General features: G+C 41.0%; 1 protein-coding gene and 1 long non-coding RNA gene across 2 annotated transcripts in view; one reads left to right on the top strand and one right to left on the bottom strand.

The window, feature by feature from the left end:
- LOC134204059 (uncharacterized) overlaps window positions 1–27,794 on the top strand; it is a 249,619-nt gene that overhangs the window by 95,494 nt on the left and 126,331 nt on the right.
- LOC134204061 (uncharacterized) lies at window positions 8–27,546 on the bottom strand. Its single transcript, XR_009977769.1, has 3 exons — window positions 27,466–27,546; window positions 27,072–27,235; window positions 8–479 (listed from the first exon to the last, which is right to left on the bottom strand). It is a non-coding gene; the product is annotated as an uncharacterized LOC134204061 (long non-coding RNA).

Here is a 27,794-nt window from a genome sequence, read left to right as displayed (position 1 = left end):
AGGTTGGCACAATTTTCTCACACACATTCAGAAGTTACTAGCTAAAATGGTGAAATCGGGCCATGCTCAAAGGTTCACTAATAAATGCCAGCTCCCCTCGAAAACTCTGCAGGCACCACAGCAGGATGGAAGACTTATAATCATCTCTTCTTTTTATCTCCACCTGGTATAGAGTATATGCAAATTGCTGGTCTCCGTACTGATTTAGACTTTAATGTCTTTCTCCCATTTATAGATTTCACTTTATTGTCAAATCTATAGCAACGGCAAATAAATTAAGCCAATAAATTGCGCTCCGATTTTCGCTCTCGCGCTGTGCACCTCTTCTACCGGGTACGTACTACTATCTGGCCTTTGACGGTTAGTTACTGCTTCATGCGGCGCGTATCGTGGCTCGCGGTTTAATGGAGAGTATCCATGCGGTGCTGGTTGTTGCGCGTCATTGGATAGCATCACGACCATGCTCAGTGGAGTGCCATCTGAAGAAAGCCAGAAAAAACAGAAGATTAATTGAAACTGCGATACAATATAATTCCAAGTAAGGTAAACTGGGAAATATAGAATGTGGTGGTATTTTTTTTTAACTATCATTTATTTGGAAGGCTCATTTAATGTGGTGGTATGTAGGTGTATTCTCGGCACACTACTGGTATAACGCTTTCAAACGACAACCTCTCGACAACCTGCACCGTAAATATTCGAGTAGGGGGAGATCCCCCAGTGACGGACACATAAGCCATACAACGAAAATCTAACTAACTATACGGATTATGTTAACTGTTATACCATATACACAAAATATGATCATTGATGATTCATATGAGCATTTCAACACGTTTTGCGACGATATATTTTAATGATGAATTTTGGTTGAAAATTTCACCTTTCAGAAAAGCGTACCCTAGTACCAGACACTATTGCATCATGTTCAAATATAACCAAATTGCTATTACATGAGTAGATACATCATTTAGAATAACAATATCTTACACTTGCTTTGAGTTGTCGATATGAAAATGTGTTAGAAGAGCTTGTTCGGTTGTCCAGCTAAATTTCTTACACCATACTCTAAATTACCACCTTATTCAGTGGCATCTTCAAATTTTCAAGTTCTACTTATTTCTGGGCCTCCTAACACTTTAGTAAGAAAAAGCAATTGAATTAAAGCAAGTTTAACAATACAGGTGTAAAAATGACTATTTGCTTACATAAGAATCTCATTGTCCGGACAGCCGAGGGACAGCTGCCGGATAGACAAAATTGATTTTGCACCACAATTAAACGACATATCTAACAAATCATTATCAATATGCACAATATGGCTGATATTGGCCATCTCTACATGATTAGAATGCTTCCGATCGAATTTGATCTTGTTGATTCAAACCTTCTAAAGTAAGGTAAAACAATCAAATTTTGAGCATTTTTATTCAATCTAATTTCTTGAACAGAGCTTTCAACCTAAGGATCTAATTTTCCCTGCAGGTAAACGACTTTGGAATAGCTTTCCTTTGCACTACATTAGATGGTGGAAGGACCTCTGCAAGTGTCTTTTTGATAAGTGTCCGGTGTTGGGAGGTGTCCGGCGCTGGGGGATCTCCCCCTAAGCAGAAAGGGTACGGCGAAGTTTTTTTCAAAGTTATATTTACAATGTTCTGAATGAGCACAAGATTCACAAATTGGACGCATAGTCGAAGCACTCGCAAGCCATTTCCCAAACCAACGCTTTCACATGTGTATACTACGCTGTATAGTACTTACATTCAATACATATTGCTTAAGAAGGCATCTCATGTATATTTTCCTTGTTCTGGCCATTATCTTATTAGCATAGCATAGCATATACTCATGTTTTTCTTTTGAAATCTCCATTCAGATTACTATCCGAAATCAAGGTGGGTGTGATCCTTGCTTTCAATCTAGGATAAAAATCACAAAAGCATGAGGATTACTACTCCTGGCCATGCTCACCTTCCCTGCAACTTGGGAGCGGAAGGAAGTGTTGATGTAGTACTTGTTTAGTGAGAGGCCCCTCACTCAACGACACCCTCAAGTACCACTGAGTTGGATATTGGGGAAGGTATTCGTTGGGTCAGGATTTGCCTGTATCTGACAATGTGACCTAGGTAGATCTTACACCATAACACACCACGCAAAGGTTTCTACCCAGTGTTCCTGGGCCACATCCCCATTATCTTATACCGGGCCGATAGACGTTATTAAAGAAAGAATAATAACATTAATTATCTGGGGAATCACCCACTTCTAAAGAAGGAACACATTTTACAATGCATCATTTCAAGCAGATGCATTCTTTTTAAAGAAGAAATCACCTTTATCATTGCAGCATTCTGGGAAAACGCATTATTTTTGTTTACAAGGATTCACATGCCTTATAGTTTTTAAAGTATAGTACGCTGCTCGTATACGGAAAGAGTTTACGGAAAATTTGATCAAAGCAAATTTGATAGCTGACTTTTATTGCAAAATAATGGGACGGAATAATTTTCCGTAAGGAAAATTAAGAGCTCCATTTACTTTACACTGCAGGCGTTATCAGCCAGCACCGTACTGCTCAAGGATTTTCGCGCTCATGGGGCAAAACAATGGCAAGTCATTTCTTTACTCATGCTGAATAATCGACTTAAGTCTTATCATTGTACAAAAACGATTACGCCAGGTTTGGGTTTTTGAAATAGTAGTAGAAACACATGTTGTAGATTTTAAAATGTTTTCAAATGCATAATCACCTACAGGGCAAGAGTTTGATTTTGTAGAAACACACACTGGAAAACACTGTACTATATTATCTTCATAATATACACAGTTAAAAATTCTGAAAATTACACGCCATGGAAATATTTAAACGCTTATGTTTGTGTACAATAGCCTCTAATTTTACATCCAACTTTTTCTTGTGTGCAATATTTAATACAAACTCCATAGTAACGACGACCTGTAATTTTAAAAAGTGATGGAAAAATGAGTCGAATCGAACGGAGCCTTTTTGTTACATCATATATGCTGTAACATTTTTATACTGTGATACAAACATATATTTATATTTTTGTTTACGTCGCATTTTGTACCCCCTAGAGAGAATGAGAGATTTAGATGTTGAGGTTATTATTATTATTTATTCAGACTAAGGCCGGAGTGGCCTGTGCTGCACATAAAAGTCTTCTCCATTCAGCTCGGTCCATGGCTGCACCTCGCCAACCACGCAGTCTGCGGAGGGTCCGCAAATCGTCCTCCACCTGATCGATCCACCTTGCCCGCTGTGCACCTCGCCTTCTTGTTCCCTTCGGATCGTTGTCGAGAACCATTTTCACCGGATTACTGTCTGACATTCTGGCTACGTGCCCGGCCCACCGCAGTCTTCCGATTTTCGCGGTGTGAACGATGGATGGTTCTCCCAACAGCTTATGCAACTCGTGGTTCATTCGCCTCCTCCACGTACCGTCCGCCATCTGCACCCCACCATAGATGGTACGCAACACTTCCCTTTCAAAAACTCCGAGTGCGCGTTGGTCCTCCACGAGCATCGTCCAGGTCTCGTGTCCGTAGAGAACTACCGGTCTTATAAGCGTTTTGTAGATAGTCAGTTTGGTACGGCGGCGAACTCTATTCGATCGGAGCGTCTTACGGAGTCCAAAGTACCGTCAACTGGGGGGAAGATGATCATTGAGGTGAAGATGATCATTTGATGTGTCAGTCAAAGGTGCCAATTTTTTTTATGAAACGGTAGACAACAATATTCTCCGTTCAAGTAATGTTATCGCTAGGTAGAAATCCGAGTTTTTCGACTATAATCATGAAAATATATTTCGTGGAAGAAAGAGATAGATAGTCATAAATGACGCTATTTTCGTTTCAAATATTGACTTCGTATACTTCTTTACGTAGTAAATTCAACATTCATACAAATAACCTAGTGTATTTTGACTACTAGGTCATAATGATTTAAGTAGAGCTGTCTTGATCAACTTCACCCCAAACCAGATTACTCAAAAAATGTGTGATAATTTAATTTGTTTTAATAAATGCGAATGCATTTCAGAAAACTAAAGTTGTTGATTATTCCAACGTATAGCAGTACATGTTTTGAAAATATTTGTTTCGATTTAAAATGTAAACACACATTGTTATTGCATGTTTTGTCTTAAAAATGATCATCTCCCCCCCAGTTGACGGTACGTACGATTTCCAGCCACTATGCGCCTCCGAATTTCTCTGCTGGTATCGTTATCGGCGGTCACCAGTGAGCCCAAGTACACGAATTCTTCAACCACCTCGATTTCGTCACCACCGATAGAAACTCGTGGTGGGTGGCTTACATTGACCTCTCTTGAGCCTCTTCCTATCATGTACTTCGTCTTCGACGTATTGATGACTAGTCCAATCCGTTTAGCTTCGCTTTTCAGTCTGATGTAGGCTTCCTCCATCCTCTCAAAGTTACGTGCCATGATATCAATGTCGTCGGCGAAACCAAATAACTGGACGGACTTCGTGAAAATCGTACCACTCGTGTCAATCCCTGCCATTCGTATTACTCCCTCCAAAGCGATGTTGAATAGCAGACACGAAAGACCATCACCTTGCCGTAACCCTCTACGCGTTTCGAAGGGACTCGAGAATGCCCCTGAAACTCGAACTACGCACATCACCCGATCCATCGTCGCCTTGATCAACCGTATCAGTTTATCCGGAAATCCGTTTTCGTGCATTAGCTGCCATAGCTGGTTCCGATCGATTGTATCATATGCGGCTTTGAAGTCGATAAATAGATGATGTGTGGGCACGTTGTATTCGCGGCATTTCTGCAATACCTGACATATGGCGAACACCTGGTCTGTGGTAGAGCGTTCACCCATAAATCCCGCCTGGTACTGCCCCACGAACTCTCTTGCAATTGGTGTTAGTCGGCGGCATAAAATTTGGGAGAGTACCTTGTAGGCGGCGTTCAGCCATGTGATTGCGCGGTAGTTGCTATAATCCAGCTTATCGCCCTTTTTGTAGATGGGACACACGACACTTTCCATCCACTCCTGCGGCAGAACCTCATCCTCCCAAACCTTGGTAATCACCCAGTGCAGCGCTCTAGCTAGTGCCTCAGCACCGTGTTTAAACAGCTCTCCTGGTAGTTGGTCAACTCTAGGGGCTTTGTTGTTTTTCAGCCGGCCGATCTCCTCCTGGATTTCCTGGAGATTCGGAGCCGGAAGTCGCATGTCCTGCGCGCGTGCTCCTAGGTTCATTACCATACCGCCACCGTTGTCTGCCATATCGCCATTCAGTTGCTCTTCGTAGTGCTGCCGCCACCTTTGGATCACCCCACGCTCGTTTGTAAAAGGTTCCCGTTTATGTCCTTACACATATCGGGCTGTGACACGTGGCCCTTACGTGAGCGGTTCAACTGAGCGCTGTACAGTTCCTCCGTCTCTTCACGGGCTCGATCTTCCTGCTGGCGCTTTTTCCTCCGGAAAATCGAGTTTTGTCTGTTCCGCGCCCGTTTGTATCTTGCCTCGTTCGCCCTCGTGCGGTGTTGCAGCAATCTCGCCCATGCTGCATTCTTCTCTTCAACTAACTGCTCACATTCGCCGTCATACCAGTCGTTTCTCTGATCCGGAGCCACCGTGCCTAGTGCAGTGGTTGCGGTGCTTCCAATGGCGAATCGAATATCTCTCCAGCCATCTTCAAGAGATGCTGCGCCTAGCTGCTCTTCCGTTGGGAGTGCCACTTCCAGCTGCTGCGCGTAGTCTTGGGCTAGTCTACCGTCTTGTAGCCGCCCAATGTTTAGCCGCGGCGGACGACTCCGACGCGTGTTGATCACCGTCGAGAGTTTTGAACGCAGACATACTGCAACTAGGTAGTGGTCGGATTCAATATTCGCACTGCGGTAAGTGCGTACGTTCGTGATGTCGGAGAAGAATTTGCCGTCGATTAGAACGTGGTCGATTTGGTTTTCCGTTACTTGACCTTGAGGCTGCAAAGTTTATGCATCGTTGGCTGTTGTCGTTCGATACGGTATGCAGACTATCCGGTCCGATGACCGGTCTATACATTTCCTCCCTTCCTACCTGAGCATTCATGTCACCGATGACGATTTTGACGTCCCGCAGTGGGCATCCATCGTATGTCTGCTCCAGCTGCGCATAGAACGCTTCTTTCTCGTCGTCGGATCTCCCTTCGTGTGGGCAGTGCACGTTGATGATGCTATAGTTGAAGAAACGGCCTTTTATCCTCAGCTTGCACATCCTTGCGTTGATTGGCTGCCACCCAATCACGCGTTGGCGCATCTTTCCCAGCACTATGAAGCCAGTTCCCAGCTCGTTGGTGGTGCCACAGCTTTGGTAGAAGGTAGCCGCTCGATGCCCGCTTTTCCACACTTTCTGTCCTGTCCAGCAGATTTCCTGCAACGATACGACGATGTAATTCATCGTGGATTACCCTGGCCCAACCTGCGAAGCCTAGCGACTTGCAGTTCCATGTTCCAAGCTTCCAACCGTGATCCTTTATTCGTCGCCTAGGTCGTTGCCGATTGTATCGAGTCGTATTATCTTCTATGTTGTTCGTAATAGTTGTTTTTAAAGGCGGCTTATTGGGCCGGCGCAAACCTCCTGTCTCGTCGGAGGGCCGTCGTGTCAGGGCCGTTTAGCGTCCCACCTAACACCAGGACTTGGGCTTGTGCGCTTTGAGCGGCACACGGTCGCTTTGGCGGAGCCTACTTGCGGATTCATGCAGCTTTTTATAGAGGTTTAATAGGGCCCACTGTCAAACCCCACCACATCCTAGGCAGGCGCCAAAACTCGCAGATGGCCTGGGGAGGGATCGTCAAGCCCTTGGACATAGTCCCTGCTGCCCCCTGCTGCCAGATGTTGAGATATTGAGTGCAAATCGCTTATGCCGAGAATTGAATTTAAGTATGCCAGAAAAGCAATCGCTGTGACTGAAATACGTGCTACACTTCGTTAATTTAAATCAAATAAAAGCTTTTTCAAACGATGTTTAACAAGAAATACTATTTTTGAAGCAGAAGTGAACCGAGAATGGGGTAAGAAACCCTATCGAGATCACAGTGGTAACAAAATAGAGTAATGCGTTTGATTTTAAGATGTAATAGATTCACTTCTTCTACTTTTTTACTAAGCGTTCCAATTCGACTTGTTTACTTTTTGCATCCATAAGAAGCAAGCAAAAAGTTCAAGTGCTGCCAGTATTATTCTCGTGATTTCATGCATTTTCATGCGTTGCCAATTCGACAGTTTTTCACTCCGCCGGTCTCTGGTTATAGTGTTGCTAATATTCATAGCCATAACACTAGAATCGCGGAAGAATTAAGAACACCCTATATTGTTTCTATGTTTTATATTCCTTTTTTTTTCAAAATGTTTTATAAATGTTTTCAATTCGATGCCTATATATATACAACGGGAAAAACACTTTCGCAATTTAAGATACAATATATTTCACACATCAAAGCTGCTTTTTGAACAGCTAGCACATTGCCGCCTCGCAGTTCGATGTTAATTAAGCATTTCCACTGTTGTTAAATGCGCGGTTTATCTCAGCTGTTTTTCATTCATATATCGTGAGTTTCCCGTGGAGCTTTAGAATGGTTTCCTATGATATTTTTAACTTTCTGTTACAAATTCGGAGCAATTTTCACATTTCAAAGAATTTTTGGTGAATTTCTCGTCAAAATTTCGAAAAAAAATCGTGAAAATTATAAAGGCTTTCTTACAAAAAATGCAAATATTTTATTTGTGGAAACTCAAAGAGTTTTTGGTGGGAAATCCAAATTATTTCTCGTTGAAATTTTCAACAATTTCTATAGCAATGCCAAAGATTTTCCATCAATAATTCCAAAGAATTTGCATTAGAACTCCCGAATAAATTGCCATAACATTTCTAATAATTTCCCATGGACATTCCGAAGAGTTTTGCTTATATGTCTAAAGAATTCCTCGCGAAAATTCCGAAGAATAAACGAAATTAAGCAAAGTTTCCCAAGGACTTCCTAGAAAATCTCCAGTTGAAATTCTGAAGGGCTTCTCGCGGAAATCTCGGAGAATTCCCCTTACAAGTTTTGAAAATTCAAATTACTTTTTCTTTGATATTACAAAATGCTTCTTCCTTTGTAAATTCCATAGAATTTTCCGTTGAAGTATGATTCTCAAAAATTGCTTGTTGTTCTATAGAAGTTCCTGCCGAAAATCAAAAGATATTTTAGTATAATTTGCAATAAAATCCGAGAGTAAATAAAAAAAAATCGAAAATTTTTATAGACAATTTTCCTGCTCAACATAGAAGAATTTCTAGAGAAAATCCGTGATAGTTTTAAGCCGTAGTTCAGAAAAAAAAACCTTAAAAATCAAACAAGTGAACTTCCCACAAAACTGCTGCTGAACTGAACGTGCGCTAACAAATTGATTTACCGACCGCAATAAGCAGAACAGAATTTTCCAATGATCGCGCGATCGTTCTGCGTGATAAAGGAAATACGATGGGACACGCAAACGCCATCTAATTAGGTCAACCGCACAACGCAGAACAAAACATTTCGATGATCGCGCGATCGTTCTGCGACTAGAGAAAACACGATCAGACACACAGTTTACCCCTAGGACAAAGCACCCCTAGGACAAAACGACCTTTTGGCATTTTTAGCTATGTTCCAGGAATATTTTCAAGAATATATACTACTAGATTGGTAGTTCGAGATTCGAATTACATGCGCTGTAGTAAATACTCTAGAAAAACTGCCGAAAATGTACTCAAAAATGCCAAAGGGTCGTTTTGCCCCGGGGGTGCATATTACCCCCGAGTCCCCTACTGTCCAATAATTTAACGTCGTTCTGCTCTCTTAAATACATTTTGTCACGCACTAATTCATATATTTTCAACGACACAGAGTAGAACAAAATAACACGGATCTCGAAATTGTTCTGCGCTCTAAATACTCGTTCGATCCCACACTCACAAAACTCAAGAATAAGCATAATAGAAACAATAGCACCTAATGAAACATAAGCACGTTTAAAATCTCTTGGCTGTTAATGGCTTCAAACGTTTAGCCAGCTTTAGGTATTTTTCCGAATTATCACTTTAGACATGTTAGTGTCATTCTAACGATACAATTTGAACTGTTATGCGAGTGGGGCAGTATTGTGCTTAATATAGCAGCCAAAAAACCGGTAGTATAAGTGTCAAACCGATGTTGTTGATCAACCAATCATACACTACAACATGATAGACAGCATATGCCAAGTTGCTTATTGAAGCCAATTAATTTTAAATGGCAAAATAATTTTAATGGTTACAGCGCCACTAGCGTTTTAGTACTTACACAGCAAATAGTTTTGAAAATTCAACGACGTGTAAAATTGCAGCTGATCCCAACAAACGAATAAACATTCGATATTCAATTAAATTTGATTGAATTTTACAAGCAAACACAGGTTAAATTCATTTCGATTTGGAAGAACACTAATATCGATTGAATTTTGCGTTTATTTCCATGCTCCACATGCATGCATATGTGCATGAAAATAAATTTAAAATCACGACATATTTTTATCTGTGTATGTTCTACCGGGAGTACATTAGGAAAATGCTTCGGATTTTTTGAAATCCTTGGGGTTTTTTCGGAATTCATTCGAAAATTTATTTACGAAAACTTTAGAAAACTCCTTAAGGAATTGTTCTGGATATTCTTAGAAAAATTCCTTTGAAGGCTCCTTCGGAAATTTCTATACGAATTTCTTTGGAAATTCTATCTATTTCTAGAATCCCTAGAGGAGATTATTTTCAGTATTTGTTTTGAGGAATTCCTCGAGTAACTTCTCCGGATTTTTTTTTCGGTTATTTCTAGAGAGTTTCAAATCTACAAATTACTTTGAAAATTCGGAAATTTTCTTAAAATTTCCATAGAAATTGATAACGCAATTTCTTACGGAATCATTTCATAAATTCATTTTGGAATCCTTCTGAGGAATTCTTTGATTTTTTTTGAGAATTAGTTGAAGAATACCTTTAGAAATACGTTTGAAAATTCTTTTGGGAATTCCTTGAAAAATCCATTCGATATTCCATCGAAAATTCCTTTAGCAGAAATCCTTCACAATTTCTTTTTGATTTTTTCTTCTTGAAAATTTCTTCATGTTCTACCGCGGGAATTCTTTACAGAATCCTTTCGGAAATACCTGAATTACCTTTAGAAATTCCTCCAGGAATTCATTCAGGGACTCATCTTGGAAATTCTTCAGAAATAATTTAGAAAATTACACTTATAATTCCTAGGACACGGGATTCCTTTGTAAAGCCATCCGAAAATTCTTTTGAAAATTGATCCAGAAATTTATTCGAAAGTTCTTCCAGGAACTGCCTTGAAATCCTTAATTATTTTTTCTCCGAATTCTCCGAAGATTTTACAAGCAAAAACCAATTGATTTCTCGAATAAATGCTTAGCTCTCTTTAGGTATTGGTTCGGGAATTATTCAGAAATTCTATTGAAGCTGCATAAATGTTTTTTTGTCTATAGGTCGGAACAACGTTCCATACGTGTTCAATTCTTAATTTTGTTATTTTTTCATGTTTGAAAGTTCCCTGATTGCGTCAGAAATTATCTGATAATTCCAGCATTTTTCCAGGTTTTTCAGGTAGAAACGGGCTTGGTGGTCATATGGCTATCGCTTCTGCCTCATACGCAGGAGGTCGTGGGTTCAATCCCAGGCCCGTTACATTCCTTCTACTTTGTACCTTTTCATATATTTCACATGTTCTAGCAATCGCTGGAAATGGGCTTTCATACCGTTTTCATCTTCTATCCCTATACCTACACAACTTGATTATTTCTGGCAGGTAACTGTAAGAATTTGAAAAGAGCAAAAAAAAGGCTAGTTTCGGCATCCAATTAGAATATACACCACTCTTTCATTCCTATCACATTGGCAACCCGTTAACCAAGACGAACCTCTGCCATAGAACCTAACCCTCAGATTCCAATAAAATTCCGCAGGAACTCGTGGCGAGTGCAGAGGTGTTCTCGGCTTGCAGTGGGCGAGTAACTGCATCATCAATTCCTTCCCATCCCCGATGACCGTGAGGACGTGGCCAGCGCTGTTATTGACCATCCAAAATACTAGAACTCTCGGACTGTGCACATTGAGGTTGGAGAGCAAGTCCCATGCTCCCATCCATTGGTGCCCTGTGCAATTGCGATTGTTCTGGTCGATCACGGAGTAGCAACTACGAAATGCACGGTCATCATGCTCATGCTAATGTTTTTCAGGTTTTTCAGGTAGAAGTCACCTGTGGAAATTCTGGAAAATTCTGAAGAACTTTTGTCGCAATTAAAAAAAATCTCGTGCCAATTAGAATAAATTTCCTATGAAAACTCCTAACAATTTTCATTGAAATTGATTTTTTTTTCTCATTTTGAAAAATTTCCCGCGGAAAATTTCTGGTGAAAACTCTAGCGAGTTTCCCGTAAAAATTCAGTCTCCCGTGGATGTTCCGAAAAATGTTCAGTGTAAATTTGACAAAATATTTTGTTGAGTATTCTGGAGTACGAAATTTAGAACAATTTCCCATGAAAATTCTGTAAAGTTTCTCATGCAAATTTTGAATTATTTTCTCTTGAAATTCAAAACAATTTTCCTTGAGAACAAAGAGCTGCAAAGTAGTTTCTGTGGAAAATTCAAAAATAATTTCCAAAAGTGAATATTTCGGAGAAAAAAATCTGGAAAAGATGCTCCCGTTGATGTAATATTCCGAAAAAATGAAAAAAATCTTTAAGAACGTTAAAAAAATCACCACGCCGATTCACGCCGCCACCGCCGGTTAAAATGGCTTTCGGCGTGACGCCGAAAACGCCGCCGTCGCCGACCAAATTTCTGACAAACGCCGCCGTCGAGTTTCGGACCGGCGCACATTTCTAGCTGTAAAGTAATGTAATTTTTTTTACGAATTTATATCTGTTTCATCGATTTTTTGTAAATCTGATTAAATTGATCTGGCACAGTAAACGATCAGATCTCATAGCGAAAAGACGTTTTTTGTTTATCCGCTGCGGTAATAGATCTATATCTAACAATTTCTCTTACGGCTACCTAGTTGGCCCATTTCGGCTACCTAGCTATACGAGGTGGAAAATAGTGATGTCGAACGGAATCATCAAGAATACGCTGGTCTTCCAGTTCCCAGAAACTGCTGCAGGGCCTACCCTGGTAGAGATCGCACGTTTTGTTAAAACATTCGATGCAGACAAGCGAAGTATGGAATCCAGCTACAAAATCTCTGATGAGCGAGTGGTTTGCATCAAGTTCAAAACAGAAGCAGCCATGAAAGAGGCGTTATTGCAGAACCCGGAGTTGCATACGTTCCAGTATTCCAATGGAACTACAACAGAAATCCGAATGACAGTTGCGGGAGGATGTATCCGCTATGTGAGGGTGTTCGATTTGCCTCCTGAGGTATCTGACATCGAAGTCTCGCTAGTCCTCGGCAAATACGGCACAATCAAGCGGATGGTTCGCGAGAAGTTCCCAGCGGAGCTCGAGTTAGATCTTTTCACCGGAGTCCGAGGTATATATATGGACATCAAGAAGGAAGTTCCGTCGACTATTTACGTTGTGCATCGTCGGGGAAGAGTCTACTACGAAGGGCTGAAACAACGGTGCTTTTTATGCAAGGAGGAAGGGCATCTGAAAGTGAATTGCCCCCAGAACAAACGAAGGAATACAACATGTGCTGTTATCAACGAGTCAATGCCTACAGGAGACAAACAGGAAAACACGAAGAAGACATACGCCGGTGCCGTGATCGGAATGGCATCATCGTCCAAAAGCAGCGAAGAGCTACAGCTGTCAATGGTGAAACTGGTCTCTTCCAGAGACGGAAGTGTCCCGCAAACAACTCTAGAAGAAGAGGACATGATCATCGAAGTGTTGGAGGAAGCGGAGGCTGACGTCACATCCAATGCAAAAGCTATTTTCACAGAATCCGACCTCGAATCGGCTGAGGGAGTGATTGAAGGTGGGTTAGATCGGTCAAATAAAAGGCCCCTCACAACAAGCAGCAAATCTAGCTCAGACGATGATGCAGAAAACTTTGTTACCATTGAGCGGAACCGAAGGTCTCGAAAGCAGAAGCGTTGCGGCGAGGATGGAGCGAAGCCGAATCCACTGGAAACTATTGCGGCCACAGCTTGTAATGATGGCAGATCTAGTGGGTCACAACCCAGAAGACAACAGGAAAACCGTTCTCGATCGCGAAGTACAAAGAAGGTGAGTGTGGTAAATGCTGACACTGCTTCCGAATAGTGGTAGTGACACGGTTAGCCGATTTTGGCATATGATGTCAAACAACGATGACAGCTGTCCGTCACTTGATGTCTCGATCTCGATTAGTCCATGCGATATTGCATACAAGTAACCATGTATTATAGCAGAAAGATATGCTCTGTCAATATGAACGCGATAACAACAGAAGCCAAAAGAATCTGCTAAAGGAATTTATAGTACACAACGACATAGACATACTGTTGTTACAAGAAGTTGCTTTTGACAATTTCTGCTTCATCTCTTCACATCTCGCTATCGTCAACCGCAGTGATGTAAACATTGGCACAGCTATTCTTGTGCGAAAAACTTTGTCTTTTGAGCAAATAATGATGTGTCCCACTGGCCGCCTCACTTCAGTTGTGATTGATGGTCTGAATATAATAAACGTCTATGGACATTCAGGATCGCAAAACAATGCTGAAAGAGATGATCTTTTCAGAATCTCATCTCCCCTCATTTGAGCAAAGGTCAACATATTCTGATAGGCGGTGACTTCAATTGTATACTGGATGGGGTAGACTGCAAAGGAAAAAGCAAACCCTAATGCAAAGGACTACGAAACCTGGTCAATCTTTTCAAGCTCGAGGATCTTGGGACCAAGAAGGGACTACACCTTCTTGAGAAACAATTCTGCCTCCAGATTAGATAGGTTCTATTGTGACAAAGATTTCGCGCACCAAGCTAAAAATTACAGCACAATGCCTGTCTCCTTTTCTGATCATCACGCAATTATTCTTACCGTCAATATAAGTAGTCAGGGTGTAGCTCCATTAATGGGAAGAGGATATTGGAAAATAAATGGAGTTCTGCTAGCGGATGACAATACAGCAGAAGATTTCTCTAAAATCTACACAGAAATGAAGCAACGACGTAAGCATACGGACAACTTTTCAGAGTGGTGGTCCTATGACTTTAAAAACAAGGCAAAGAATTTCTACAAATCCAAAGCTTTCAAACTCAACCAAACCAACTCGATGAAGAAGGAAGGTCATTACAAACAACTCATGGATTTGATGCAGCAGCAGTCTAGCGGCATAGACGTACAGGAAAATATGAACTCCGTGAAGTCAGCGATTGTTGGAATCGAAGAGCAACGATTGTCTAGTCTGCGTAGCAAGGTGCAACCTTCTACGATGCTCGAGAGCGAAAAGTTAAGTATATACCAGGTATCTCGAATAGTTAAGAGTGGTCTAAGCTCATCAATACTGAAAATTGTCAGCCCGGATGGTAACAGCACCAAACAAGTAGTTTATGATCACTTCGAAAAGCAATTCTGCAAACCACAAAATCAACATAGGTCAGCTTATGCAGCTCTGAATCACATCCGGAAATCCCTTACACACCAACAAGGAATCACCCTAACAACCCCGATACAAGAAGAGGAGTTACTGGCTACAATAAAGAACGCAACTAGAAAGAAATCACCGGGGCCGGACGGTCTGACATATGAGTTCTACGAAAGGCACTTTGAGCTACTGAAGCTGGATCTTCTACATTTATTCAACGGATTCTTGGACGGTTCAATACCTATGCAGGAAAATTTTGCTAACGGCATAATTGTTCTGATTTTCAAATCAGGCAATCGCAATGATCTACAGAATTATCGGCCAATAAGTCTTCTTAACACCGATTATAAAATTCTAGCAAAAATATGTACAACAAGGCTGAAGGTGTGTATGGACCTGCTGATCGGAGAAGGTCAAACTGCTGGCTTGGAAGGGAAATCTTGTACACAGAATCTGGATAAAATAAGAACTGTAATCGCACGAGCACAACAGAGCAAACGAATTAAATTTGCACTTCTCAGCTTGGACTTGCAAAAAGCCTTTGATTCTGTGGATCATGAACGACTCTGGGAAACACTACAGAAATTCAACTTTCCTGGTCACTTCATAGCTTTCATCCGAAAGCTATATTCCAACGCGTCATCGCGGGTATTGGTGAATGGGTTTTTGACACCTTCGTTCAAAATACACCGTTCGGTACGACAAGGCTGTCCATTATCGATGCTGTTATTCTCACTATACGTGGAGCCACTGATCCGGCAATTATATGACTCAACGATGGGAATAATGATAGACGGAAAACTCTTGAAAATAATGGCCTACGCCGATGATCTGACATTAATAATTAGAAATGATCTTGAATTTGACTTAGTTATGTCTATTGTAACAGAATTCTCATTACTAGCAGCAATCAATATTAACTTTAAAAAATCGGGTTTTCTGCGATTCAATAATTGTAAGCTTGGCCCACTCATAATTCAAGAAAAACATGAATTGAAAGTCTTAGGAATAATAATTAAGGATAATTGGAAAATATGATCATATCAAATTTTGATACCCTGCTACATACTTTTACTGCTGCATGTCAGATTCATAGTGCTAGAAATCTAAATTTATTTGAAAAGGTCTTTATCTTGAATACCTATCTACTCTCGAAACTATGGTATGTCTCACACATGCTACCACCGAATAACTCGCATCTAGGTCAACTAAAAAAGAAAACAGGCTATTTCCTGTGGAGTTCATATTTCTTCAAGGTTAATAGGGATCAATTATACCTCGACTATTACAAAGGGGGTTTGAAGTTAATCGACCCAGAGAGTCAGTGTAGAGCATTATTCATAAGAAATGTACTTTTTGATTCCGGGAGAAAGATTACGCACTTTTTAGCGAAGAATAGCAACTCGAGTCGCCTGTCAATAAATTGTAAAAAATGGACTGATGATGCAAAAAACTATCCCGTAATGCGTGCGTGGGCACTAATAGGAATTTATACAATTATCTCATAGATGAAATGGAAATCAAACCAAAAGTTCAAGTGAAGTTCCCCCATTTTTGGTGGGAATATATTTGGGAGAATATTAATCAACCCTTTTTAAGTTCAAGGACCAAGTCGATGCTGTACCTTATTTTCAATGATGTTATACCAAACAGAGTAAAAATGTTTAATTATACAAACAGAGTAGACAACAATCTTTGTGAAATATGCAACAAACCGGACACAACTATTCATAGAATTAAGAAGTGCACTCAATCCGGGATAGTGTGGAACTGGATCAAAAACATAGTAGATAAAAGGTTGAATTTGAAATTAGGAGAACTAGAAGAAATTTTGTATAACGGTATAACCCTAAAAAATCACAAAAAGAGTGCGGCACTATTTCTCGTTGCTGAAGCAATGGCATACAATACTGTACTGTTCTCGTTCCAAAAAAAATATCCGTGAACTAAGGTGGAACAATAAGGAAATGTTCAGTAAATATTTCAAAATTTTTCTTAACATTGTTAAATCGATAACTCACGTTAAGATGTCATACCGCATACATTGCTTCTTAATTACCAATGATGTATTTGCTTCACATACATATTAGAGTTGTAGTTAGCAATATTTTAGAAATGATTAACTAATAAAAAGTTTTAAGAAAAAAAAAAAAAAAAAAAAAAAAAAATATCTTATCGTCCAGCCCAAACCTTTGTAGGGGAATGTGGCGAGACCATAATGCTTAAATAACTAAAAAAATAGCAAAAATTGTTCGAGCGAATATAAAAAAAAATCATTTTGCCCTTATTAGAACAAACCAATAGCAAAATATTTGCAGAAAAGGAAATATCAAAATCACTTATGAATAACAAACTTTGTTATGATTACATAATGAGTTCCTTATTTGTATTTCCTTACAATAACATATAAATAACAAATTTTACTATTATAATAAAATGTCTTGTTAGGATGCTATTTTATGTTATTCATAAATAACAAAAGATTAACAAAACCTGATATCACAGCAAAATTTGTAAATATTACGTTATTTATTAGCTACTCACCTCTACCCGGGATCCGAAACCGAGAATAAGTGCAATCACATATTACAGTTAGCCCTTGTGCAAGAATAATATGTTTCAAATGCTTGATAAGTCAATCCGTCATATGTGCTTTTTTCTACAACAGTAAGGCACATGTGACGGATGGGCAAATCAAGCCGTAAATTCATTGTACGGTCATAGGAATCGACTATAAACTAATTACCGTAAGCTATAAGGTAGGATTAACAACGGCTAGATAAGGACAAGATGCGTTCTTATTTTAAATATTTGTCCTGCTGCATGCCACTGTGCTTCGATATATTTCATTGAAAAAGTATTGTGCCTTGCGTTTACATTTACGAGTGCTCGCAAAACGCATTTTTATTAATTTGATAGCAATGGGTTGCCTCTTCATCTTATTTCCGCCTTCGCATTGCGATTTACTTTGATCATCTGCGTAAAGTAGCTACAAAAGATACAGCCACAACGTCAGCGCAAAGATCAATCCGTATTTTATATCGCAAAAATTTCAAAGAAGGTGATTGAGTCAGCGGGGCATCAAGAATCTTTTGAGTATCTCGGTAAAGCTTATCACAAATGAATTAATACATCTGGTAATCCTTGCCGCATGTTCTTTCAACATCAGTGTATAAGCTGATCAGTCCGGCAAGAACTACTTAGGGGGCGCTTAAACGATCAGAGTTTGCCGCAAAAGCGAAGTGAAAAGTATCAGCATGGTAAATCATCATGACCGAGCGACGGCGTGTATTTATTGTAGCCAACAGGATAAGGTAAAATATAAATAAATTGGTAGTAAAATCTGCAAATAAAATAAGCATTCATCCCATCTAAAGTAGGCAGCTACACGAGAAAAGGCAGCGGCGAGGTGAAGAGGACAGATCTGATTCACATAAAAGAAACAAAAAGATCAGAAACATGTCTCAGCGTTCGTCGTAGGGAATAGCTAACCGCACGAACAGTGCCACTTTGGTGGAATGCAAAGCTGTTTCATATGATTCACAATGGCGTAGCTAACAGAGGATGCGAAATGAAAACCTTAGATCATGCACCATAGTTCTCCTCGTTTTCAACAAATGAATTTCACATTCTTTTCTATCAGATGTTTGCTCTTTACATATCTAAAAATGCAAGGCTAGTAAAAACAAATGAAATTTCCGCATGATACTTATCTTAGATTCTGATACCGCAGTTAAGGGCATCAGAGGCAAAGAGGTCTAAATGATAAATTCGAGAATCAACAGAAATTTCACCAAGACATCGCTAACTCTCTGAGCTTCTTACCTTGAAGGGGCTCCAAAAGCTATATTTATACCCCCAGGTTTTCAAAAATAAAACCCTCGTTACACCAATGACAGATTGTCTATGCTAGTACCCGTCGTACAGACAGACGTAATAAGCTTTGATTTTATCGCAACGATTTTTGCCCAGCATGATCAGATTAAGCATGCCTTTGAACCATTTCAATATTCCTTCCTCAACGAGGCAAAATAAGCGAACATGATCGAAGAAAAAAAAATTCAATCGTCGGATCTAACGGCAGGTGTATTTATCCAATTAGAACGAAAGCGTTTAAAGCCCGAGACACCTTCGGGACAGAACCGTAATCGATTGGTTGCATTAATCATTGCTTTTCACACTATAGACGATGGTCGATGGGTTTGTTGTTTTGTTATTTCTTTTGCTGTTCTGATCTGCTTTCAACATTTCAACACAGCGTAACATTTGAATAAGGCTGTTTGAAGCTTAATTATTTGGCATTCCAGAAAACATGTTGTACATGGTAATACGTTAACACATTACATTTTCCAATGATTTTTATATTGCTCTTCTTCCATCGTTATGGCAACTACCGAAGCCAGAAAGGCAACTGTAAGGTGTGACACAAATTTAAGGCTCCCCCAGACCTAAGCGATTCCATCGCCGCGATGGCGACAACAAGTGCTGCTGAAACTTCAATGGATTCAGTACTGCCGTCTCCGTATCGCGTTAGGTTGCATGTTAGGACATTCCGTGATTTTTTTCAAATTTCGCTCTCATGTATTAAGGACAATGATCAGTTTGGAAAGTTCTAGGACTAGGATCCTTCAAGGACGAACTTTTCAGAATCCAATGTTTTTCCACCTCGCGTTTTCAAGGGCACCTCTTTCAATACTGAGGCAACTGAGAACAACCATTTGATCGGAAAAAATCAAAGCGGTTTGATTTTGATTTGACCTGTTGGATGCGGACTCAAAGTTCGCTGAACATGTTTGAGCGTTTGTAGTGACGTCGCACAAACCCCCATATATTTTTTGATGATAGGTGTTCAAGTTAGGGCAGTGGTCGTTCGTGTGTGATATTGTTGGTCGAATAAATTGAGTTTTCGTGTCACGGTTTGTAGAACATGGTCGATGCTTGACTAAAGGTGGGGTGGCGTCGAAGTTGGTCCAACGTGATTGAACGTGTGTACGGTACGCAAGTTGACAGACAGACAAAATCATGAACGAACGTTCTCCCAGTCCCATTGCGTTTGGAGATGACTGAACACATGGTGGACCTGTCTTGAAACGGTGCACAGCGCAACAACTGCAGTAGATCTCATCCCTAAAGCCGTGCGGTAAGATGCGCGGCTACAAAGCAAGACCATGCTGAGGGTGGCTGGGTTCGATTCCCGGTACCGGTCTAGGGAATTTTCGGATTGGAAATTGTCTCGACTTTCCTGGGCATAAAAGTATCATCGTGTTAGCCTCATGATATACGAATGCAAAAATGGTAACCTGGCTAAGAAACCTCGCAGTTAATAACTGTGGAAGTGCTTAATGAACACTAAGCTGCGAGGCGGCTCTGTCCCAGTGTGGGGATGTAATGCCAATAAGAAAGAAAATTACATGAAAATTCCGTACGTAGTTAACGTTTGCGCTTTTAAACAAAATTTCAAGATTGAGATAATTGATTTTTCGATTAATACTAGGTTTCAACCCCACTACCCTTAAATATACCATGCGGTACATGCATTGCACTAATTTTAATCCATTAAAATAAAATTAGAGTTTCCACTGTATCGAATTGACTTGCTGAATGTTGTTGAAATGTTCATATGAATAAAGCGAAACTGTTTGGACGTTCGATTCGCGTTCAAGTTAGCTGACTAGCCCAATTCGCTTGTCTAATATAAACTTAGCATTACTATTTTACAGTGTTCAGTGTTTAAATTTTTATCGGTCATATAAATTAAGCAAGTAATTTAATATGTTGGCGAACGTACGCGTCTCCCGAAAGTATAACCCAAATATAGACGGCACAACAAAAAAAATGGGTTTTGTTTGTTCACATGATCGTCGTTTCTGTCGTTTCTTCCACATATCTGTAGCGTATGCTAATTTAATGACAGTACGCGTGTGGGATGACGAATGAAAACATAATTTTCTATAAAACCAGTTTTCATTATTTTCATTATCGTTTTTGCATGCCTCACGTTGCTGTTTATCGATGTTTATGTTTTGCTCGTTCCTTCGTTCCGCAACTATGGCGATCCATTTTTTTTATTGTTGATGGGATACGATATAGTGGGACCTTTTGTGGATCAGTCGGTTCAGATGTAAATATTTTCCGGCAAGATCGACATGGTAGCGGTGTGGTTCAAAAATCAGCGAAAATTGCAGGTTTGTGATAGTAATTACTGGAAAGGGTTCCTTTCCTATCACATGCTTAGCATCCGATAAAAAGACTAATACTGCTTGTGATAAGACCCCGTGCCAACGTGAGTGGTGGAATTGAATAGGATAATACTTACTCGTCTCATGACAAGTAAGTTCTTAAAGTTCTTAATAATTTTCTCATCAGACTAGTACTGATTTTCAAATTGAAGAATCAACCAGTTTTATAAAAAAACAAAATTGATTCGATAAGCGCCATCTTATTAGGAAAGATCCATTAATTACGTAACGCAAAAAAAGTTAATTTCATCCCCCTATATCACACTTTTTGTATGAATTATTTAAATTCGCACTTCACACTTCGGGCAACTCCCCCTACCCCTCTAAGCGTTATGTAATTTATGGGTGCTCATAAGCAACGTACTTTAGTTGTGTTTTTAACCGCAATAAACTTCCGAATTCGATCAAAAATGTCTTCCATATTTTCCAGAATATTTTTTTTATTTTTCAATTATTACATTTTGATTGCCTTTGACAGTTGGAATTTCACTTTATGATAAAACAACAATTTTAGAATTCGCACTTCGTTGAGAGCAAGCGCTGCCCCATAAGACGTGTTATGTTATGGCGGAAACATGAGACTCAATATCAATCATTCCAATTTCTGTTTCGGCGATGTTAATCCCACAGTCTGTTTCGGGATTGTCTTGCGAATTAATCTAAGCTAATCTTTTCAATATTAATTGTGTGAAACTCGCATCTCGACGTTTTCACTAAGCAAATCAATGTCAAGCTGTTAAGATGCTTTGACAGATTTGATCATTTATATTCAAACATATTTTATGTCTTTGTCATGTGATTTAGTCATGGCAATACTCTGTATATAGATATAACATACATAATTCTTCTATCCTTTATATTTTAAAGGAACTAAAACTATTGCGTTCCATTTAATAGCACTACTATGTAGATTGCAACTTTCCTGATACGAGTATTGGCCTGATTGTTGGATCGAAGAATTTATCGGTAAAGCAGTACTGTAATAATTATTTCGAACTGAACTAAATCATTTAATCATTTTCCATTTCTGGTGGTTGGTTTTCATTATTGAATCATAATTGTCATTTTTAACGAATGGATATTTCAGCACTGTGATAAATAAGCAATAAAGTAGTGCAGCGGTTTTGCAACCTGGGGGTACCTTCGATGGCCCCAGGGGGTACCTCGAACAAAAATGCGTAATAGCGGACGTTGTACAATTCCAAGCAAAACATATTGATAATAAAAATAAAATAAAAATGTTGAAGAACATGTTAAAAATATGCTTTTGAACTAAAATCTAGAATTTAATGGTTCGGAAGCCTCCGGTTGAGAGGCATGAAGGTTTTTTTTCCTAAAAGCTCAGTTGTTTCGTTATAAGAAGAATATAAGCATCCTTCTTTGTTTCCGCAAAGCCTCGAAGGCAGCTCAGCTTCCTTTCACGAGGCTTGGAAGTCTGATTTCAAGAGACTCAGAAGCCTCATTTCGAGAGGCTTGGGGGACTTCTTTCCAAAAGCCTGGGAGCCTCGTTTTAAAGGGCCTGGAAGCCTCGTTTTAAGAGGCGCTAAATCCTTCTTTCAAGAGGCCCGGAAGCCTCCTTTCAAGAGGCCCGGAAGCCTCCTTTCAAGAGGCCCGGAAGCCTCCTTTCAAGAGGCCCGGAAGCCTCCTTTCAAGAGGCCCGGAAGCCTCCTTTAAAGAGGCCCGGAAGCCTCCTCTCAAGAGGCCCGAAAACTTCCTTTCAAGAGGAAGCCTGCTTTCAAGAGGCCCGGAAGTCTCCTTTCAAGAAGAGGCCCGGATGCCTTCTTTTAAGAGGCCCGGAAGCCTCCTTTCAAGAGGCCCGGAAGCCTCCTCTCAAGAGGCCCGAAAACTTCCTTTCAAGAGGCCCGGAAGCCTGCTTTCAAGAGGCCCAGAAGCCCCCTTTCAAGAGGCCGGAAGCCTCCTTTCAAGAGGCCCGAAAGCCTCCTTTCAAGAGGCCCGGAAGCCTCCTTTCAAGAGGCCCGGAAGCCTCCTTTCAAGAGGCCAAGCCTCCTTTCAAGAGGCCCAGAAGCCTCCTTTCAAGAGGCCAGAGCCTCCTTTCAAGGGGCCCGGAAGCCTCCTTTCAAGAGGCCCGGAAGCCTCCTTTCAAGAGGCCCGGAAGCCTCCTTTCAAGAGGCCCGGAAGCCTCCTTTCAAGAGGCCAGGAAGCCTCCTTTCAAGAGGCCCGGAAGCCTCCTTTCAAGAGGCCCAGAAGCCTCCTTTCAAGAGGCCTGAAGCCTCCTTTCAAGAGGCCCGGAAGCCTCCTTTCAAGAGGCCAGAAGCCTCCTTTCAAGAGGCCCGGAAGCCTCCTTTCAAGAGGCCCAGAGCCTCCTTTCAAGAGGCCCAGGCCTCCTTTCAAGAGGCCCGGAAGCCTCCTTTCAAGAGGCCCAAGCCTCCTTTCAAGAGGCCTGGAAGCCTCCTTTCAAGGGCCCGAAGCCTCCTTTCAAGAGGCCCAAAGCCTCCTTTCAAATGGCCCGGAAACATCCTTTCAAATGGCCCGGAAGCATCCTTTAAAGAGGCTCGAAAGGCTCCCTTCAAGAGACCCGGAAGCCTCCCTTAAAGAGGCTTCTTAAAGTGGCCCGGAAGCCTATTTTCAATAAGCTAGTTTAAGAGGATCGAAAGCCTTCTTTCAAAAAGCTCGGCAGGCTCCTTTCAAGAGGCCCGGAAGCCTCCTTTCAAGAGGCCCGGAAGCCTCCTTTCAAGAGGCCCGGAAGCCTCCTTTCAAGAGGCCCGGAAGCCTCCTTTCAAGAGGCCCGGAAGCCCCCTTTCAAGAGGCCCGGAAGCCTCCTTTCAAGAGGCCCGGAAGCCTCCTTTCAAGAGGCCCGGAAGCCTCCTTTCAAGAGGCCCAGAAGCCTCCTTTCAAGAGGCCCAGGAAGCCTCCTTTCAAGAGGCCCAGGAAGCCTCCTTTCAAGAGGCCCAGGAAGCCTCCTTTCAAGAGGCTCGGAAGCCTCCTTTCAGGAGGCCCGGAAGCCTCCTTTCAAGAGACCCGGAAGCCTCCTTTCAAGAGATTCGGAAGCCTCCTTTCAAGAGTCCCGGAAGCCTCCTTTCAAGAGTCCCGGAAGCCTCCTTTCAAGAGGCCCGGAAGCCTCCTTTCAAGAGGCTCGGAAGCCTCCTTTCAAGAGGCCCGAAAGCCTCCTTTCAAGAGGCCCGGAAGCCTCCTTTCAAGAGGCCCAAGCCTCCTTTCAAGAGGCCCAGGCCTCCTTTCAAGAGGCCCGGAAGCCTCCTTTCAAGAGGCCCAAGCCTCCTTTCAAGAGGCCAAGCCTCCTTTCAAGAGGCCCGGAAGCCTCCTTTCAAGAGGCCCGGAAGCCTCCTTTCAAGAGGCCCAGGCCTCCTTTCAAGAGGCCGGAAGCCTCCTTTCAAGAGGCCCAGAGCCTCCTTTCAAGAGGCCCGGAAGCCTCCTTTCAAGAGGCCCGGAAGCCTCCTTTCAAGAGGCCCGGAAGCCTCCTTTCAAGAGGCCCGGAAGCCTCCTTTCAAGAGGCCCGGAAGCCTCCTTTCAAGAGGCCCGGAAGCCTCCTTTCAAGAGGCCCGGAAGCCTCCTTTCAAGAGGCCCGGAAGCCTCCTTTCAAGAGGCCTGGAAGCCTCCTTTCAAGGGGCCCGGAAGCCTCCTTTCAAGAGGCCCGAAAGCCTCCTTTCAAATGGCCCGGAAGCATCCTTTCAAATGGCCCGGAAGCATCCTTTAAAGAGGCTCGAAAGGCTCCCTTCAAGAGACCCGGAAGCCTCCCTTAAAGAGGCTTCTTAAAGTGGCCCGGAAGCCTATTTTCAATAAGCTAGTTTAAGAGGATCGAAAGCCTTCTTTCAAAAAGCTTGGCAGGCTCCTTTCAAGAGGCTCGGAGAGCTCCTATCAAGAGGCTCAGAAACCTCCTTTCAAGTGGTTCGGAAGCCTCCATTCAAGAGGCTCATAAACCTCCCTTCAAGAGGCGCAGAAGCCTACTTTGAAGTGATTCAGAAGCCTCCAGTACTGATAAAAGTCCTGTAGGAAGTTTGATGGTTAAACTTAATGTGAATTGGAAAGTTGCACAGAATGATAAAAATTTCAGCCTACTTTATGGAGAGCCATATATCCCTTCAGCTTTCTCGTCCATATGTTTTATGAGTTACGCTTATTTTTATTTACAGCAAAAAATAGGGGGTACTTACCTCAATAAGTGCAAGGGTTCGAAGGGGTACCTCTCATGAAAAAGGTTAAGAACCGTAGCATAGTTGATCACTATTGAATATAATCACGATAAGTCATAGCGTTCAAAAATTATGAGGACAACGCTGTGTTGAACCATATAAGCTTGGTTGGTTGATTCGCTATACAGCGTTTGTATCACACTAAGGCGAAATCTAAGGATTCAATCAAGAAACATGACATTCTTTGCATTAAGTGTTTTGTATCAAATCTCGCATACAAACCGCTCAGAGAATGTTATATTTGTTACGTCAACTTTGCATTCCCAAACAAACATCAGAAGCTTATACTGCGCTTAATCAACAAAAATAGTCTTTTTCAGCTAGAAAACTAGCTTATTCAGCTAGAATTGTTTGTTAGGTTAAATCGGTTTGTTTGGTTTCGATCAAGACATCTAAACGACTCTCGTTATGACATCGTTCGCATCGTTCCTCGACGGAAGTTTAAAAATAGATTCTTTGTATAGCCACAAACACATATCTAGTTATTTTTTTCTCGTGACCAGAGACCTAATGCAATGGCTTGCTATATTGACTTAATGCAATCTGTGCATGCACAGTTTAAAATTCTGAAAATTACTCGCCATGGAAATATTTAAACGCATATTTTTGTGTTCAATAGCCTCTAATTTTTCAACCAACAATATTGAATACAGTATGTCATAGTAACGACGACCTGTAATTTTAAAAAGTGATGAAAAAATTAGTCGAATCGAACGGAGCCTTTTATAATTTATGAAGTTTCACAGGGGGATAGAACAAAAATTTAATTTAATCCAGAATATGTCAATGTATGTCAAACTGTATACTTATTGATAATTTAGCTGAATGTTTCTGTTGATCCTCATCAATCAACTGATACATCTATATTTATTTGAGGTTTACAAAGCATCCCATCGCTTCCCGTATTCAATTTGATGGCGTATTTTGTGTGAATGTAATGCTATTCGATTAGGCTGTCAGGGGTCCTATTTTTGCAATCACTGCTGTCATCGTGTTTTATATGTCAATTAATTATTATAGAGAGAAGTCGGAAATGATTATTTCTTCAGCACATCTCAAGTCATACCGCACTCTGCGGATTGCTATGGAAATCCGCTCAACTGAAGTGACGAAGCCGTGGCGTTGCAATTTACGATCATTAGTGCTGTTGTCGAGCTCCAGATACATATCGAAACCGAAGCATGGTCAGACTATGAATGACTTCTTGCGATGGGAAATGAGCTTTCTGTAAGTCATGTTCATAATCACATAGTGCATACATAATATAATATGCAAATTTAGAAAAATTATGACTTTTCGAATTGCGCTGTGTCATTGGAAGCGCGGACCCTAGAGACGTGAGCATCAATTGCGGCCCTTTTTAAACATTGAATAGGCATACAGATATAACAGTTTGAACGATACGGATTTTTTATTTTCATACTGCTCAACATTACTTCTTCTTCTTCTTTTTATTGGCATTATATTCCCCGCTGGGACATTGTCGCCTAGCAGCTTAGTGTTCATACAGCACTTCCACAGTTATTAACTGCGAGATTTCAAAGCCATGTTGTCATGTATGCATTCTTATATCATGAGGCTAACACGATGGTACTTTTATCCCCAGGGAAGTCGAGAAAATGTCCAACCCGAAAAATTTCCTAGACCGCGGGAATCGAACCCAGTCAGCTTCAACATGGTCTTAATGTTTAGCAGCGCATCTTACTGCACGACTAAGGAAGCCCCTGCTTCACGCGGGACATGGTATACGAAAAGTATTCAATTCGAAGCATCTTGTATATTCAAGTTAATTAGGTCTGTTTGTCTGTTAAAGCTCTACTTTTTTGCAGCGCGCGAACATCAAACTCAATGAATGTTGCTTTAATTGAAATAAATGGCAGCATTGCCTTTTTGCTGGACTTGTTGAATAGTGTTGAACATTTAATGAATTACACTTCTCATCATTTATTATATTAAATGTTTCTGTTATTTCAATATGGTGATTGATTGGTAGTCATTTATGTACGTTCGTGTAATGAAATGTTTATACTCACTTAAGTTACAGCTTTTGTGGTGTTTACAAAACATTGCCGGTGTCCTGCGCTGGGGGATCTCCTCCTACGTGATTTCGAGTCCACAAGCGTTACACGGATCATCGTATAATCAGTTTCGCCGGAATACCGACATTATCAGCTACATCTCGTTCTAACGTTGCCAACTGTGAAAACAGAATCAGTATTAGAATGATAGTCCAGTTTGAAATATTACTCTCCAGCTTTTAAGGATCGGTAAAGGTGACTTTTGTTTAGGTTGAAAATCTTTGTCCTTCTTAGATTAAATATAAATTTCCTTCCATTTCTGGGGGAGAAACTGCAAGAAAGGAGTATCTGACCTTCAGAAGTCGTAAGAATGAGTATAGGTATTCAAAAAAAAATTAAGCACACTTACAAGCCGTCATAACTAAAAGCGGAAAACGCACTATGTTACAGCTGAGAGGTACGATTCCACTCCTGCCTTGCTCGGCAAACATCTGACAAAGAACTGTCATTAAACTGTCGGCCTCGATTTAGCAGTTTCATTTTTCAATTACTCTAAAATAACCGTAGGAGGTAAGCGCAACTTAGTATAGAAATAGACACACCACCATTCTCAACCGCCTGTGGTCGCTATTCTTCCGAGGAAAACTCAAAGTGCGCACCCAGGCTTTCAGTTGTTGAATTTCGCAAAATAAATTAATAAAACTGGACATCGCAATGCAAAACAAACGAACAACATGA

The sequence above is a fragment of the Armigeres subalbatus genome, unplaced genomic scaffold (assembly GCF_024139115.2).
Source record: "Armigeres subalbatus isolate Guangzhou_Male unplaced genomic scaffold, GZ_Asu_2 Contig377, whole genome shotgun sequence".
In the NCBI taxonomy this organism is placed as follows: Eukaryota; Metazoa; Arthropoda; class Insecta; order Diptera; family Culicidae; genus Armigeres; species Armigeres subalbatus.
The sequence above is the reverse complement of the archived record's forward strand: the minus strand, read 5'-3'. Positions and strand labels throughout refer to the sequence as shown.